The 18353-nt window shown below is 37.4% G+C and overlaps 1 protein-coding gene across 7 annotated transcripts in view; it reads right to left on the reverse strand.

Annotated features, from left to right (window-relative positions):
* The window catches only part of DTNA (dystrobrevin alpha), a 297328-nt gene extending 279317 nt beyond the window's left edge, over nt 1-18011 (reverse strand). For 2 of the 7 annotated variants that reach the window (XM_032603037.1, XM_032603035.1), the window contains exon 1: nt 17794-18010. The gene's annotated coding sequence lies outside the window, so the exon portion shown is untranslated. Of the gene's footprint in view, nt 1-17793 lie in introns of all 7 variants that reach the window. The other 5 variants (XM_032603036.1, XM_032603042.1, XM_032603034.1 and 2 more) reach the window with 3 other exon arrangements.
* Nucleotides 18012-18353: the final 342 nt, after the last annotated feature.

Here is an 18353-nt window from a genome sequence, read left to right on the forward strand (position 1 = left end):
TCTATGAAATTTCAACTTTGTTTGACACGGCAGCATTCCCTATTGCCCTCTCTTTGAGGAACCAACATTTCCACAGTTAAAAATGATTATCCTTGAAGAAATTATGTTGACATTTGGCATGTGAGAAGAAAATAACAGTTTGATGCTTTCCTAATTCATTTATTTTAAAATAACATTAAAGTCTAAATTTAAATTTAGTCAGTTGTGTTGTCAGACCATCAGTCCTTAAGAGGCATTTGCCAATAAAAAACGCAAAAATGGATATTGAACTAGTCAGTTCAATACTTTTTATAGAAATGTTCTATAAAAGGTACTTTTATAGAAATGTTCTATAAAAGGTACTTTTTATAGAAATGTTCATATACAAATGTATTACGTTGTTCTCAGCATAAGACTGTGCATCAATGCTAATTTCTTGACTTCAATATCTTTACAAATTAGTACATCTGTAACTGCCAAGAATAAAATGAAAATTAACTTTATTGTAACATTTAATGAAACCTCATGACATAACCAATTTTTCCCTCCTATTTTGATTTAAGTACGACACTACATCCTTCTTTAGAGGGGGCAGAACTTTTGATGGACTCAGACAATCACGAGAAAACTTTTCACCAGCCCTTTGAGCAATTTTAATTAAAATTCAGTTCAAATCGATCTCTTAAGCTTAGCGAAAGCATCTGCCGTGTTGTCTCCACTTAAGAACTTGAGTTGAAAATATGAGCATTTTCCTATTATAAAAGCGCTGCGTCTGTGTAAAGTTAAAATAGCTTCTGAGGACAATTTTCAACACATTTGGAAGAATTATGGCTTTAAAAATGCAACTTTGAGAAAACAACATTGATCCCTCATTCACCGATGTGGCTGCATTTCTTGCTACACATCATGCCTTCTCTCTCAGCAGGTGCTTAGACCTTGAACCATTAGCTTATTCATAGTCTCTTTGCCCGGCCGATGGCCAGAATATAGAACACTTCTTGCCACATAACAGGTGCTCAAAAGTATTTCTTGAATAAATGAATGAATGAATCAAAGGATAGAAAAGCCTTGCCAAAGTCCCTTTATGTTCTTCTACTTGAACTAACTGTAGTTACTGCTTCTAGATAGAACGTTCTCCTAATACAGTGATGCTTTTGAGCTCCTATGACTACTTAGTGAAAACTGAATAGAGAAACAGAGGCTCTAGAAAGAGAAATTAAAACCCTTTGTGCAAACAAGAAAGGAAAAATTGTGTAATATACATTTTTTTAATAAGAAAAGCCACTTCCATCTGCCAGAATATGCTCTAAAAATCCAATTCTAAGGAATATACAGTATGAATGGAGTTCCCTTTGATTTGTTTCCGATTCTTATTGCAGCGCCTGCAGAGCCAAAATGAAAGTCCTGCAAAGTCTGTCTCCTCGATCTTGTTTGAGGCTCAGATTCTGGTTCCTGAATTAGGTTTTTGTTCCCTATTTTGGTGAAGCCTGCATCTTTTGGTCCTTGACCCTACACTGGTAGGGTTTTCATGTTGTGTAGATCCAATGTATTACAAGTGAATGGTGCCCCTCAGAGTTCTAGCCTGTGGTGGTCCTGCCATGAGCCTGAACATACAGCCACATTTTTCATCCCATGGTATTTTCTAAGAAGAAAAATCTTTCGTATTTCTAGAGAGTCTGAGGTTACTCCTGTCATATATCAAACTGGCATTTTGGATTCAACCAGTGTGTCTTACCGATAACAATTCAAGTTGTTCTTTGGATGGTAAGACACACTCGTTGATTACATGAGTTAGCGGCAACATTTGGAAGCCAGTTCTAATTTCTTTATTAAGAATGCAGTACCAGTTCCCACATAATTTAGTTCTTTCTAAAAATGTTTTCTGCTGAATATATCTTGCCATAATACATAATGATCTTTAAGAAATCTTGTTTCTAACACTAGGTGATCATTTGTAGAAGTGAGAGCAGGAAATTTTTCTGGACTGAAGGCCAACATTGTATCTACTTATCTTCCCTTGATCAAGAAAAAACAGCATCTGAAATTTGCAATAAATAGCTGAAGTTTTTTTAATGGTATTTTCATGAAATAGTCCCCTGAGCAATTGAGTCACTTCAAATAGGTTTTTCTTTTAATCAAATCAAAAAAACAATATATAGGCCAAACACAACAGCAACGTGCATCTTGGTTTGTAGTAAGTGTGCTGTATTACACACAAATGCCTGTTCTATGGGCTCCCTTGTTAAGTGTGTTCTGGAAATTTATCAATTCCCCCTTTTTTTCTGAGTCTATACATTTTCCATTTCCATGAACTTTTTCATATAAACAATTAAAATATTTTCAAGTCTATCCTATTTAAAAGTGATATATATTTTTTTAAAGCCCTTCAATTTGGGTTCCCTTTTGGCCAGCCACCCTCTTTGGAAGCTTGTCTCTTAACCCACTCTTCCTTTCCCAGTGAGGGGACTTCTTTCCAGCTGGAGACTTCCCTCTTGGGGCTGAGCAAAGCTGACTTGGGGATGGGATAATGCAGATGAAGCCGTCTTCCTTCCTTTTTGTATGATTCTCGCCTGTTTTGTTCCATTGTGTTGCTGAAGTTTCTTAAGTGGACCCCAGAGCTCTCCCAGAGCTGCTTTTGCCCATGGGTATCTGACTAATTGCTGTTCTTTGTGAGGGGGTGGAGGCTGCCATTTTGGTGACGTTACTCTGGCTAATTCTTCCTAAAGTCTCTTGAAGATGCTCTTCCTTTTCCTCAACCCAAATCACTACTGTTCATTGGGTTCTTTCTCATCCTTCTTTTCCTTTTAGTCTACCTCTCCTTGGGATAGGTCACACTTTTCATAGCTTTAGCCACTTATACACAAATGACTTTTAAATCAATATCTCTACACAAGACGTCCTCCCCCTATTTATCCAAGTGCCAAATGAACATCTTTACACGAATGTCCCACAAAAGTTTCCACCTCAAAATGTCCAAAGCCACTGTGTTCACCCTTCCCATACATAAACCTTTCCCACATTCCCTAACATCACAAATGACATTACCATCCATCCTGTTGCCAGAACCAGAACCTCAGAACCATCCTTGATCTCTCACTTTTCTCAGGGCCTCCTGTCCAATCTCTAAATTGTATTGATTCTACTTAAGAAATATCATGTGGGTTGATCCTCCCTTTTCTTTCTCACTGCAATTGTTGCTGCAACTTCCTTAGAACACCAGGCTCTAGCGTTTCTTGCTTGGGATTTGTAGTGTCTTGCCTTTTGCTGTTCTTCCGATTTGCGTTCTTTGTTCTCTAGCTTTTCTTACAGACTGTGGCAACAGTGGTGTTCCTAAAATTCAGATTGACTAATCCACTGCCTGGTCTTAATTCTTGAATGGTTTCTCATTGCCTCAGTATAAATTTTAACATAGTCTTAAAGACCTTTTAAGATATTTCTCTCTCTGTGTCCGTCCAGTCTTAGTGTGTATCACTTATTACGATGCATTTTATGCTTTAGCGATATTACACCATTTTCAGTTATCTAAGAATTTCATAATTTCTTACCCCTTCAATACTTTGAAACTGATGTTTGCTCCTCCCAGAATATTATTTTGCGTTCCTATCGTGCACCCCTCCCCGCACACCTGCCTGTCAAACTTGGGAGCCATCTTTCAAGTTTCACATCATTTATCTTTCCCTCTATTAATCCTCTGTCCTCTCTGTTATGCCTTTTGGGGTTTATGTCATGGCATCTGTCACATAAAATCATGACAACTTGTTTGTGTACATGGCTTTCTCCTGCACTCTGTGAACTCCCTGAGGACAGAGATTGCATCCATAGATCTCCTACAGTAACTGGCACATGGTTGGTGACCAAAGCAGATGGTGAATGAATGAAAAATGGAATTAAAAAAGATACAGATTCTCTTCATTATCAAGGATCACTCATTTGACCAATGATTTTATGAACGCGAAAAATGCTAAGTCAAAACTGCAAGTAATTTTTTTTTAACGTTTCCACATAGCAGCACTGATTTGAAATTCTCTCTTTATTTACAGCACAAAGCCCTTGAAAACATCAAACATACTGTTTCCTAACAATGAACGGTTTGGTCTAAGCTTCTAAAAGTGACACAGGCAGAAAGGAATAATGAAAACTGATTGAGAAACTCAGAGGATTGTAATGCTTGTCACAGAATTATGACTTATCTGCTCCAGCCTTTGAAGGGCATGCTTCCATTTGCCTGCTCTGTGTGGAGAGCTATCCGATACTGTGTTTGCCTAAAACAGTGATTTATAGTCACCATTGACTTAAAATGCTTTACAGACCAATTTCTAATCCTTCTATCCCTAGTCTTTCCTGATCAAAAACAATTTCATGATATTGCCTACAAATATTGTAAAGCAGGATGACCTCCATAAAAGAAAGTAATTGAGGTGGGCAAATCATTATTGTAAGGGCCAAAGAATGCTGCCATGAACTTTTAAAAGGCCCTAAGATGTAAGAGAACAGAACTGGAATGGATGCTACTCTTGGTCCTTGAGTTCTCGGACAAAGCTGATCTCTCTAGGCTGTGCTTTTATCTTCTGTCAAACTAACAGATTGTACGAGTCACTAAATGATGTCTAAGCCTACTCTCAGCTCTAAAATTTGGTGACTCAGTCCAGAGTTGAGCTTCTCTGGACCCAGTATAATATTAGAAAATTCGTTATCAAAGAGGGAGGGGAGTGTGCAGAGGAATAAGCATAACCTTACTGTTTAACTATTCTGTCAACAGTCCTCTGATGCAAACTCCAAGAAAGTGAAAACTTACTGAAAATAAAACGAAGTAAAATACAATGTGACCTGACTTATAGCAATAAATATAGACTCTGGGCAAAACTGGAGTACAGATAAAAGGATATCATCAAGCTCTTTGGAAAAAATGAGTTTCAAATGCCCCTAAGAAATGTTACTGTTTATATTTATTCCATTATTCTCAACTGTCTTGTTCACCATCCCTGAGGATTTGAATTTTTACTTCCTATTTTTAACATGGAGTATTTCATTATTAAAAACATACAGGACAGCGCAAAGTCATATTAAGTCAACAAATACTACTGTCTGCTTGATGATGAGAAACAGTGGAGCACTGATCTCTCACCTGAGTCAGAAATCACAGGTAGGGAAAGCACGAATGACACTCCAATGAGATAGATGAGCGTTATTATGAAACAAGAAGTAACTTGGGCAGTCTCAACAAAAAAGGAAATTGATAGATCATATGATTTTCCTTGTATAGTAAAGAAAGTTTACAAGTGTATCTTGAGAAAAAAATGTTTTCCTGGCACAAATTCCTATGAGAATTGTATGGTATAGTCCCTTATTCTGAAGATATAAAGTAATATTTAGCACAATGTTACTGCAGTTGTTCAATATCATTCTTTCTTTATTTTCCCAAAGTGCCACGTCTTACGGTAAACTGGAACAGGACTCAAGGGCACAAAATGAAATGGTTCCTCAGTAATGACATTACATATGTACCGAGAGGGAAGAGAACAGTTAAGAAAATGAGGCCTAGGTATGTGATTCAACTTACTATAGCACTTGGAGAACATACCTTGGCATACTCTTACCTAACACAGTCAATTCAAGGTTAAATCTTTTGATAGTTGCTATAAGGGCAGATATTCTACGTGGTTGACTGAAGAAAGATCTATACGTTTAAATAGCAGGTGAAAAGGCAGCAGGTTGATATTCTCATGGAAAAATTAAGAAGCCTGACATATTCTCACACAGAGATGGGTAACTCCAGCACACAGAGAGGTGGATAAACTCCTTCTCAAAAGAAAGAAAAAGTTCCAAATCTGCTCTGTGATTTTATAAGTTCCTTAAAGCATGAAAGAAATGATTCGGGCTTAGACACTTTTATGTCTAGGTCTCACCATTATACTGCCTGAATCCATTAAAAAAACCCAAGAAAGGGCTTCCCTGGTGGCGCAGTGGTTGAGAGTCCGCCTGCCGATGCAGGGGACACGGGTTCGTGCCCCGGTCTGGGAGGATCCCACATGCCGCGGAGCGGCTGGGCCCGTGAGCCATGGCCGCTGAGCCTGCGCGTCCGGAGCCTGTCCTCCGCAACGGGAGAGGCCACAACAGTGAGAGGCCCGCGTAACGCATAAAAAAAAAAAAAAAAAAAAAAAAAAAAAAACCCAAGAAATGCTTTCATCAAATATCTGAATATTTGAATAGAAAGACATACTTGAAGTATCTTCCAGGGTGTTAAATACTTCAAGTAGATGAAGAAACTGACCTAGCAGGGTTATTGAGAATTATTCATTTGAATACTAGGGGATGTATATTTTATTTTTAGCATTGCTAATGTAAAGTCTTTCTTCCAGGTAGCAATTTGTAAAAGGCAGAACTACTTATTATGGCCACTCCTGATTGTGACAGCAAAACCTTGTCATCATCGTGGCTCAGGCTGCCTATATTTCTGTAGGCTTGGGGACATGAAGGTGTCTCCAATTTACTGGAATTCCAATCCAGTTATTTAGATATATAAAGTGAGGAGAACAGCTGTTTTTTTTTTTTTTTTTTTGCGGTACGTGGGCCTCTCACTGTTGTGGCCTCTCCCGTTGCGGAGCACAGGCTCCGGACGCGCAGGCTCAGCGGCCATGGCTCACGGGGCCCAGCCGCTCCGCGGCATGTGGGATCTTCCCGGACCGGCGCACGAACCCGTGTCCCCTGCATCGGCAGGCGGACTCTCAACCACTGCGCCACTAAGGAAGCCCTAGGAGAACAGCTTTTTAAATAAGACTTGAAATCGTAGTTGAATCTGTCAAAAGAGCATAATATTTGGGTAGCTTCATCAGGGAGCGAGGAAGCTTTCTGGTTTCCCTAAACTGGCACCACAGCCACTCCAGATTCAAATCATAGGGATTTTGGAATCATAGCCACTTCCAGATTAAGCACGGTTATTATAATCCTCCCCCTTGCATTTCACTGTTTATTAAGCAGAACCATCTGGAAATAATCTTCCTCACTGAGTACCAGAATGTTACCTCTTTTGCTTTTCTCCTCTTTGATCTGTGTAATTCTATATCTTCTGACCTATTGACGTTGGATAAAATGGATTATGTGAGCCATTGAAGAAATGGCCAGCAAAACTCGGAATTCTGAGTGTTCATGGGAGATGTCCACAAGAAGCCAAGAGGTCATGAAAAGATAGAAGAGGGACCCATCAGGACGAACACCTCTGTGCTGGTGGCAGTGCCAAACATTTCCCCCATCTCTCCTAGTGGGTATTCACAGTATTGCAGAAGGGCTAAAACTATGAGAAAACTATGAAGTGTAGTCTCTTTTTTGCATGTGCTCTGCATAGAATGTCCATTTTGAGAATATTCAGCTATATCAAATAGATTTCTAAAGAATTAAACTACAAAACATTTGGGAACCTCCACTCTTGTGGTCCATCTAACCTTGGCATTATGGAATCAGTTAAATCTTCTAATGTTTTATGAATAGACTGTTGCAATATTCCCTCTCTCGTCTGCCTCCATTCTTATCTTCTTTAAAATCACTGTCTAGGGTGATTGATATATTCAAATTGCATTTCTTGCCATTCTTACTACCTACACCTATGCTTCTTGAGCAAAAGAGATTTGTAATCAAAGGAAATTCTAAAGGATACCAGCAGCAACTTGGGAGGATGAGAAGTTATTGGATAAACATGGTGCATCTTCCTGGAAATTTGGAGAAAAATACTTTTATGATAATGAAACAAAGATTTATTATTGAGTAAATGCAAATGCATGAGAATTCAAAGAACTTGATATACATGGCAGACCATTTCTAACTCTGGCTCCAGGTCATCTGCCTTGAGAGTATGCATTTATTGTTTTATTTGGCTTTGTTTACTTTTGGGGAGAGTAAATTTGTTGTGAAATTTTGTTGTGAAACAGTGAAAGAACACAGTAAATTAAATCTGATTGCTCTTTTATGTTGTATTTTGAGAACATGTACCATCTTAAGAGCTAGGTGACTATATAGACCTTATAGTGCCAAGATTTAAATTTGTTTTACGGAAGTTACAGCTATGTCAAATTGATTTCTAAAGAATTAAAGTAAAAATATCTGAGAGCCCTCCAGTGGTCAAAATAATATATGCAAATACTCAGTTATTTACCCAATATTCCTCCCTCCAAAGAACTTAAAACATTTCAGTCTTCCTTTCATAAAAATGCTTGCTTTGATTACTTTCTGACATCACTATTATATCACATAAATTGTTTTTTAGCACTATGGGGAAACAGATGTTTATCCAAATCATTTAAATAAAAAAAAAACCACCACCAGAAAATAGCAGCCTAAACCACCCATTTATCAATGAGAGATTTTAAATAGCTGCTAGAATTTAAGCACGTGGTACAATCCCAAATCTTGTCCAGATATGAGTAATTTAATTCCTCCCATTGCAGCCATTGAGAGAAATGTGGCTGGGTATTAAAACCACTCTATCGATAAAGAAAGGATCCAGTCAACATGAGCTATGTCTGCTACTGTTTTCCCCTTAAGCACAGAGTGTTATTTTAATGTGTATATTCCTAGACTTATAAAAGCATTGTATGCGTGCATGCGTGTGTGTGTGTGTGTGTGTGTGTGTGTATGTATTCCTCAATTGTAATTCTGATGGCTTGCATGAGAAATGTGTTGGCTTCTCTTTTAGCAAATGCATATCTAACTAAGCCAGGCACAGTACTTTCACGTGCTTCGTCTCTTGATTACCAGTAATGGTTTGGCAGAAAGCCTGGAATAACGTCTCTGCCTTGAAAATTGACAAGCTCTAACATTTACCCAAATGCTGCAGCACTGACTGGTGAGGGGAGTTTGGGGTTCGTTTTAATTAAATTCCTATATTATTTTATCAGAAAGTAAAGCCTGTTTAAAAAACTCCCCCCAGGGCTTCCCTGGTGGCGCAGTGGTCGGGAGTCCGCCTGCCCATGCAGGGGACACGGGTTCGTGCCCCGGTCCGGGAGGATCCCACATGCCGCGGAGCTGCTGGGCCCGTGAGCCATGGCCGCTGAGCCTGTGCGTCCGGAGCCTGTGCTCCGCAACGGGAGAGGCCACAACAGTGGGAGGCCAGCGTACCGCAAAAAACACCAAAACCAAAACCAAAAAAACTCCCCCTACATTTAGATTCATAAATTTGGTGTTCCATACAGGATTAGGAATTTTTTTTTGCAAATATGTAACTACGTATTTAATTATTATAGTCGTAAATCTTTATGGACCACCCTTCAAAGGCCTGTGCTTATTTATTTAAAAAGTTAGCAACATCAGGGTTAAAATGCTAAGAAAAAATTTTATGTCCTATAATTTCATCTCTTACTCAGAATTTTTTTGCTTGTTTTCTAGTTTTAGACAGAAAGTAAATGCTCGTTTTCCCTTTTGTATATTAATGTATGCAGACTTACCATGTCAGTCAATGTCGCTATGTTAAAAAAAATTTTAAAGTCAAATTCAGTTAGTATCTGTGAATGACTTTCAAGAAATTCAGCCTACTGCAAGAAATGTTATGGGTAATTCTCAGCACACTCTAGTGGAGTAAGTTATTGCCTAAGACAAAAGCAGGCATTTCTGGAAGCTACATTGTGTATTTGAGGCCACTGGGGTACCATATAGGAGACTGAAGCAATAATTTACCCTTGTGCAATGAAAAATACAATGTAACTTACACACCAGGATCCTCTGCCTCATTACGTTAAACACTTCCCTCATGTCATTTTTAAGGAGAGATTACAATACTGTAAATCTAAGTAACTTAGATTTATGTTCTGGTGTATGGCAAATGGTTACACAGCATATTTACAGCATTATAAATGTTTGGGTGCTAAGCAAGTTCAGAATGCAGATATAATTGACTTCATAATTTGGCAAATGAGGTAAAGGTAAGGTTCTGTTGTGTGGTTACTCATAGAGTTCCAAAGGAGCAGCCCTGCAGTGCTGAGAAAAAATCTTCAGCTTCTCTTTCAGTGGAATTTTAGAGGTGTTGCTGACATCATTACAGTTTTTGAATCTTATTATAACCCCAAGGAAAAATATAAACAAAAATCAGTCAGAGGAAAAACGTTTGCTAAGAATTTATGCTGTCTACACTTTTGATTGAATGATTTCTCTTTTTATGGAACAGAAAGAAGGTATAATAATTTTCTTTCTGAAAAATGTATTGATTTATCTCATACTCTTAAAATCGAGGGAGGAGATGCAAATAAATGAAAAGCAGAATAACATTACCAGGGTGGACAAGGTGATAAAAGGACACAGGCTACGTGTCACACCTAAACACCCTGATACTTGTAAGTGAACCAAATATCTAGGATTTTCTTTGAATAGAGCTGCTGGCGGTATAAAAGTTCACGGAACCATCGGTTCATTTTAAGTGGTCACAGCACTTAACTGAATATAACAAACATTCTAAAGCAAAAGATGGACATTTTGCTCTTGTTAGTCTACTACCCTTATTCTTGCACAGAAAAATTCCCATAGATAATAAATTTAGTAGAGCATCTTTTGAAACGCAACAGTTTCTTTTTCCTTTTTAAGGTTTAAACATTTTGAATTTAAAGGAGGTGAACAAAAAAAAAAAGTCAAGAAACAGACGTTGAAGTTGAAGTTTCCTTTCCACACGGTCTTCATAAAGAAAAGATAACCGAGTCTAATAAATTATAAATGTATGAACATATTCTAGAATGGAATAACAGTTTTAGAGTTTTGAATAACATGGGTAAGATAAAGCAAATCCCTTTTGAGTTCTGGGTTCTGCTGAATACAGCTAGGCTCCTTATAAGTGGCTATATCATAAATGATATGCCTGAGTAAAGTTAAACAAATATTATTGGAGGCACCATCAGTTTAAGATTTGATTTCTGCTGGTGTTTAAAAGCAATGTCATTTGTAAAGAGAATACAAAGTACCCAAAGGTAAGGATGTCTTTTAAAGTCTTTATAATTCTCAGGTTTATGTTCTCAAAGTATTATATAAGCTACCACACTATCACATTTGTAATTATTAATACAATGAACTAGGGGTGATTTATCCAGAATTTACCAAATATATTAAAGTATGTGTTAAAAATGATATATTAATATATAAATAATGTTGATATGTGTTTGTATATATTCAAATTATATACATGTGTATATATATACATATACACACACACACATAAATATACATATATTCAAATTAGCTTGAGAAACACTCGGTTAAAGAAAATCAAGCATGTCTCTTTAGTGTAAAACTTTAAAAGCCCTTAATGCAAAGGTCACATAAATCTCCAAGAGAGCAATATGGTATACAGCATTTCCCAAATTCATCTGACCTAGGATCCTCATCTGTTTTTCTTTTTCTTCCATATAGCATCTCCTAGAATCATCACTCCTGAGAACATAAATTGGATTGCCTGATATAAATTAAAATCCAAACAAAACTTAAAATATTGGCTTAATAATTTTTTCAACTTTTAGGTGCCTCATTCATCTCTGAATTCCCCAGTTTTACCTTGTTAATGCTTAAAACTAAATGCAAAGCAAAAAGTAGAGTAGCAGAGGGATACAAATGTTATTCAAAACTATGCATTTCTAATGTATAATACAGATCACCATTCCTCTGTGGCATTTTCCCTCAGCCTAGTCTTTTTCTTTTGCCTCCTGGAAAAAGTGGGTGCTGGGGATTAGAATTACATTCAATTACTTTTTCTCCATTTCTCTGCTACACATGATCAGTTCTTAGAGATGGGAAAGTACTAGCATTGCATACTGACTCTCTACATTCTGTAGAAATTGCCCTATCAGAGGCTCTTTTTCCTTCCCAGAACTCTCCAAAGGCAGAACTCCCTGAGGGATTAAGTGTGAGGACAGGTAAAATGCTAGGACTCCAAAGCAGCAGAGAAGCTGTGACAGGAAAGGCCACAGACACTCCAGAAACGGTGACGATTTAGAGACCCAAAAAACTCTCAGTGGGCCTCAAAGTATAAAAACTGACAAGAGACGTTAGCATCGGACCGCAGGTAGCTGCCTACGTGTTACCAAGTATGGACCAAAAACTGTTCACTGGTATATAAGAGTTTAAATTTAGACCTTTTGGTCTACTGGGGGTTTAGGACTGCCTATCATCCATGCATGTGGAATTCACTGGATCTCTTCATAAATATTCCAGTTTTTTCTCTTTTTTGGCAAGTGGTAGGATTGTATTACTTGCCCAGCTGAAGTTAGGTGTGACCACATGGCATGCTTTGGCCAAGGAAATGTGAGCATAAGGAACATGGGTCATTTCCTGGTAAAAGCAGCAATATGGAGTAGGGTCTTTAGCCAACCCCTGACGAATAATTTTCATGAGTGGGAAGGAAACCTTGGTTTTTATAAGCCACTGAGATTTAGAGGTTGTGTGTTACCTCGGGAAACCACGTATAGTATATCTGGAGCACCTCATATGTGTGCATCTTAGTTTTATCATATATAAAAGAAAATAACAACATATGTCTCTTACCCACAAAATAGTATGAAACACTGGATGCATTTTAGACGAGAATTGTTACACTCACCTGAGGTGTTAAAAACATCTTTTGATGAGTAAATGTTTCTACAAATGTGTAGTAATGAACCATCTAAGACTAAAAATTCAATGCATGAGAAGATAAATCTCATTCAAAATTAGCCTACATCTTTTAATAAAATTAATAAAGGCATCTGTATTCTTGAACTATGATTAATTCAGTGAATTCATTTTTTCAGTATTCATAAATCTGTGTGCTACCACATTACATAGGAATGGGGGTACAAAAGTAAAATGAGACTAAAAAGGAAAAGTAATAAAAATAACTCTATTGCTCTCTTTAAAATACATGGAGCTTTACGAAGCTTTCATGACTCAGGGTGTCTCTGAGTCATCCTTATGCCATATATATTTTGCAAGAATGCAGAATCCAGCTTTATTTCTGCAAATAAATGCACTTTTATTTTATGTTAAGATACAACACAGTTTCCTATGCGATAAGGATACATTTTCTATTTAGCTTTTTTTTTTTTTTGAGAATTTGTTTAGGTCTCTTTAAAATATTCTATAATAAAATATCTGCAAAATATGAGATTTTTAAGAATAAAAGCAATCCCCAAACTCTTAAAACTTAGCTTTCTGAGAGAAAAACACAAATTGTTGAGGAAAGGCAAAGGGACTTTTTTAACAAGTGGAGATTAGTGCAAATAAATTAAGAATATAAATGAGAGAATAATATAAAGCAATTTGTAAACTACACCCATTGTTTTAACACAACATACTCTGGTGTCAGTCTCCAGTGAAGGCGGCTAAGTAAATAATTTCATTGTCTAAGACAAGCACAGTTAAGGCACAAGGTAGGAGCTTGATAGGGATTTATTAAATTAATAAGACAAATTAGCTCAGCTACTTGGAGGTTACAATTTAAAATCTGCCAGTTTTCAAGATCTAGTCTTAATTTCTTTCATTGATGAAGCAAAAAAAGTTCAATAATATTATATTTTCATATTTTGTGATGGAGAAATCTGGGTTCTCATCTAAATATTGACTTTGAACATTTGATTAGACTCAAACAAATTTTAAGATAAGTTTTGACCCTGTCCATATTAGGGTTTTTGTCTTTGTGGAGGTTAAAGAGCCCTATATAAGAAAAAATAGAAACCAAGTTTCTTATTTTTCTAAATCTCAGGAGCTGACATATTAAAGGCATAAAATAAGTGTGTGAAAAATTTATAAATGATCTGAGGAATATGAAATCGGTTAAACACCCTTAGAATTAACAAGCTATATTTTCTCTTCCTCTGAGTCCTACCAACTACATTCAATTTATAATAAGTAAATGTAGTTTTGTTAACTTACCATAGCAAAATGATTAATACTGCACTTTAAGGCCTTAAAATTTTTAGGGAAAAATTTTAACCAACTTTAAGATTTGGGGTCACAATATCATATCACATAAACAAGCAACTTCTTTCCTTCTAGCACACACTGTGATCTGAAAATAACCCAGTGTTTTCTGATGGTTCAGGTTCAGGCTGTATGCAATGAGATGATTTTAATTTAGTTGTGTCACATGACTTTTTCCATTTGTGCTATTCGGTATTCTGGGCTAGATTTGTTGAAACATGTCTGTTTTCCAACTCTATGACTTTCTTTTTGATTATGAACATACAACTAATTTATCGTACTTACACGTCTATCATCTCTTTTGTCACCACTATCAAGGTATACAGTCTCATTTGGCAAAATTAAAATAGATAACATCCCCTTACCAAAACAACAATAACCAAACAAACACTTTTAATGGAGTCTACTTGACATCAAGAACTATGAATGATCACTGTTCTAGACAAGGAGTCTAAGGCCAAAAGAATAATGATGTTTAGAAGGAAAAAGAATAAAGTAAGAAAGGAACTGTTGAGGGAAAACTTCCTCGAAATAGTCATTTGTTCATTCCTTAAACATGTATTGAATGGTTTCTATGTGTCAGTAACTGAGAATACAAAAATGAGTAAGATACAGTGCCTGCCAGGACAGTGAAAGTGACTTATGAGATCAACCTTGAAGGAGAAGTAAGATTTGCCCACAAAGGAGGTAAACAATGAGCATTCTGGGCAAAAAACTCCAACAAACTAGTAGGTAGACTAGTACAGACGTATGTTCATGTATGGAATATTCTGGAGGCAACAAGAATATTGATGTGTGATTAAAGTGCTGGTGATAACCAGTGAAGTAGCAGAGGTGATATTAGAGAAACAGGTTGAGGCTTTCTGACATACCAAGACATACTAAGGAATGCATTTTGAAGGGAATGGTGAACCACAAGAGATTTTTAAGTAGGGGGGGAAATCCATTCATGTCTAGGACTTTTAGAAGACGGGTATATTGGTCCCAGCATGGGAGATGTGCTGCTGGGGATGGAGCCTAAAGGCAGAACAACCGGGAGCCATACTATATCCAAGGGAGGTGATGAGCACCTGAAACAGAGCAGAGAGAAGGGAAAGGAAGGAATTTATTTACGATCATTTGTGAAATGTGGTGATGCTGGATATAGGCCAAGGGATAGCGTGAAGAGTCAAGGTCAACAGCTGAGAGTGATGGCAGTAGGGGTGGCTTGAGAGACTACAGAGATTACTAAGAAAAGGGGCCAGCTAAGGACAAATAAAAGGACCATTAAGTACTGTTCACAGCTCAAAGCAGGTTGGAACATATGAATTCTTCCAATCGGAAATTTGCATTTGCAAAGTTCTCCACAAAAGCCTCAACATATCAGGCCACAACTAAAACCCCAAATCAGAAAAATGACCTGGAATTATCAATGATATCAGCAGACTGCCTGGTACCTTCTCTAGAATGAGGAGTCTTTAAAAAAAATGACTATAAAAGCAGAAGTGTGACTTTCCATTTCTGGTAACAGTCATGAGATCATTTGGACCAACACTCTCATTGAGGTAATCGAAAACATTTAAAATGTAAAAACAGCAAAGAGCTAATAAGATGGTGAAGACAGGAACATTCAAGAGAAGACCAGAACCCAGATAAAGACACTAATTTTTGAAAGCTTTTGCTCTTGGGTATCTGAGTATCAGGAACAAAAGGTCTGAGAAACCAGCTTCATGCTGGGCAGCCTTATGGGTGTCGGTGGAACATCAAAGCCCACGGTCCTCAGGTGAGGGCTTTAATAAACTAACCCAGCTTTCACCTGGGACCTCAAAAGGTCATATCTTCCCTCAGGGTAGATGTGAACACCAAATCAACCGTTCCTCACACAAATTTGTAGCCTTACTTCTTGCACAGGGGTGCCTTGATTAATCACCTTTGATTAAGGTGATTCTGGTCCGATCCAGGGGCCCTGGCAGAAGCAAACCCAAGTTCTCTCTGGAGGAGACCATCATCACCACTAGGTCTCAACTTATCCCTACAAGTAATTTTAAAAATAATTTCCAGCAGATAGTCAAAGATATCCAAGAAAACAAGACTGAAAACTGACAGGAGCAATAATAATAGAAACAAATCTTGGTAACTCTTGAGATATTAGAATTAGCAGATGTATATTATAAAACAACTACACTCCCTATGTTCAAAGAAATAAAATCCAAGCTTGACGATGTCAGCAGGGACATCACAGCAGCAGAGAGATATGCATCGGCCCCTTCTCCTGTCAACGCGATCTGGCCGCATAACGTCTAAAATTCTTATATTTAAAAATTTTTAAACGTTGTATCCTTTTTTGGTTTTCTTTTGACACACTGAAAACAAAAACAAAGCCCCATACTAATATAATTTTATTTGTATGTATAATTCAATCAGAAATACATTAGTTAAGTAAAAGGTAAGTTTACATGTAAGTGTTTGTGCGTGTCCTGGTGTGTGTGATGCGTGCTCTCACAAATTTCTTGGAGACACCTATGATTCCTGCCAGGCTCCCTCCTCTTGTCAACAATTCAGGACACAGCCAGGTAAAGCAAGGGGGACAGGCATCCAATGTCACCAGGGAAAATATACAAACGTGCCATCCACTTGCAGAGAAGTGAAAATTAACTGCAACTTTCACAACTTAATGGGTTAATTATAGATATTAGGGAAGGTTAACCGTGATCTAACAGAACTGTAAAATTAAGTGACTCTATCAGTATCATGTTCATTATGTTCATTTTTCATTTTAGAAGAGTAACGTGGTATTATTATTTATTCTGATCAACGTTGAGTGAAAGATCCATATTATCATTCATTGTTCGTACCTAGTTCAGCCAACTTAGTTCATTAGAATCTGGTTGACTTGACAGAACAAAACCCGGCCAGTTACGTGCAACAACTGTTCAGCCCCACGCTCTGTAATAAGCACATCAGCACATTTATTTTCCCCATATAAAGTAGAATTTCCAATTCATACCATGTACTCTGTGACTATTATGGACAGTATTTATTCAGAAGGAATGCTGTGCAAGTTTGGAAAAGCTGTCTCTAAGAGAGCCGAGAGGTCACTGGACAAAACAAGAAACAAAACCTATACATGGTCAAAAACTTGAAGAGGACTAAGGTTTGTCATTCTTTCTTTTAACTAAAAAAGTTTTGAAATCCTCAGCACATAGCAAGGCAGCAGCAAATCAGACAACTCTCCCCCTCCTCCACTCTCAAGCTCTGTAGAATCAGAACGCCTCTGAATCACTTAGCAAATATCAGCTTTTTTGGAGGACGAGAACCTGCTTGGAATTAATGAGGCAACACCAAAAAAATAACTTCTATTAATAAATTGTTCTCTTCAATGGAAAATTGCCTATTTTTCTCATCTTTTTTTAAAAAAAAAAAAAAGAAACAGAATATCTTCCAACGGCTCCTTATGCACTTTCTACCACCTTCCCCCGCTACTTTTATTATTGTTTTCTTTTTTCCTTTTTTAAATTAAAAAATGCCATAGTGCCAAGCAAGGGAAATAACTCCATCTCACAAGAATACAGTCACCACCAATGGCATCATGGACGGAATAACATTTAGTCGGTGTTGTGACATGTTTAACTACTGACGTTGTAATTCAAGAAATGCAGGGTGTTTAAGGAGTTAATAGAGGGAAAAGTAAGTAAAGGTAAAGCCAAACTGAAGTTAGTAGTGCAAGGTCATCTTCAAAACTAAGCTGAAATACTTTGTTTCTTTCTACTTCACAAAATGTAAAACCCCAAATATCTCAAGAAAGGTAACAAAGTTACAACACTGGAAAATCTCCCTGATCACTTTTTCATTCACACAAATAAAAAGAAAAATGCAACATTAACCTTCCCAGAGAAGCAACATCTTTGCACTTACCCTAGAGTATGTACATGATCTCTTAAATCCTTTTAATTCCAGTACATCCAGAACATATATGAATTCTTAGCACATTCATATAAAGAATAAACCTTAACCGAATGGCTAATTACAACAGAGATCACAACAGGACTCTCTGAAATTCTAGGGAGAGACACAAGGTTAAAATCCAGCTTCTAGATCCTGGTGTATACTGTGTCTATCTTTAACTTGAAAATGAGTTGGTTTCACATTCCACTGAAGTCCCACTGGCAGATGCCTTTGGTAAGCTCACCAATGGCAGGCTGTCAAAAGCCCTCCCTCCACCCCCTCCACCCTCTTCAACCCCCTCCATGCTCTGCCTGAGCTTCCGTTGCTACATCTAATACTGATTTACTCAGCTGTCTTTTTACCTGTCTCCACGTGGGTAAAAGATGCTTTCATTGATGGCTATTACGGAAACACATGGAAACTGAATATCAGCCGGAGGACTCACAGTGCTTTTCCCACTGCCATCCCCTCCCCCTACCTCCTACCAGAAACCAACTGACTTCCAAACTTGGCTGTCTGAAAAAGAATGT

Source organism: Phocoena sinus, chromosome 14, assembly GCF_008692025.1.
Source record: "Phocoena sinus isolate mPhoSin1 chromosome 14, mPhoSin1.pri, whole genome shotgun sequence".
NCBI lineage: Eukaryota > Metazoa > Chordata > Mammalia > Artiodactyla > Phocoenidae > Phocoena > Phocoena sinus.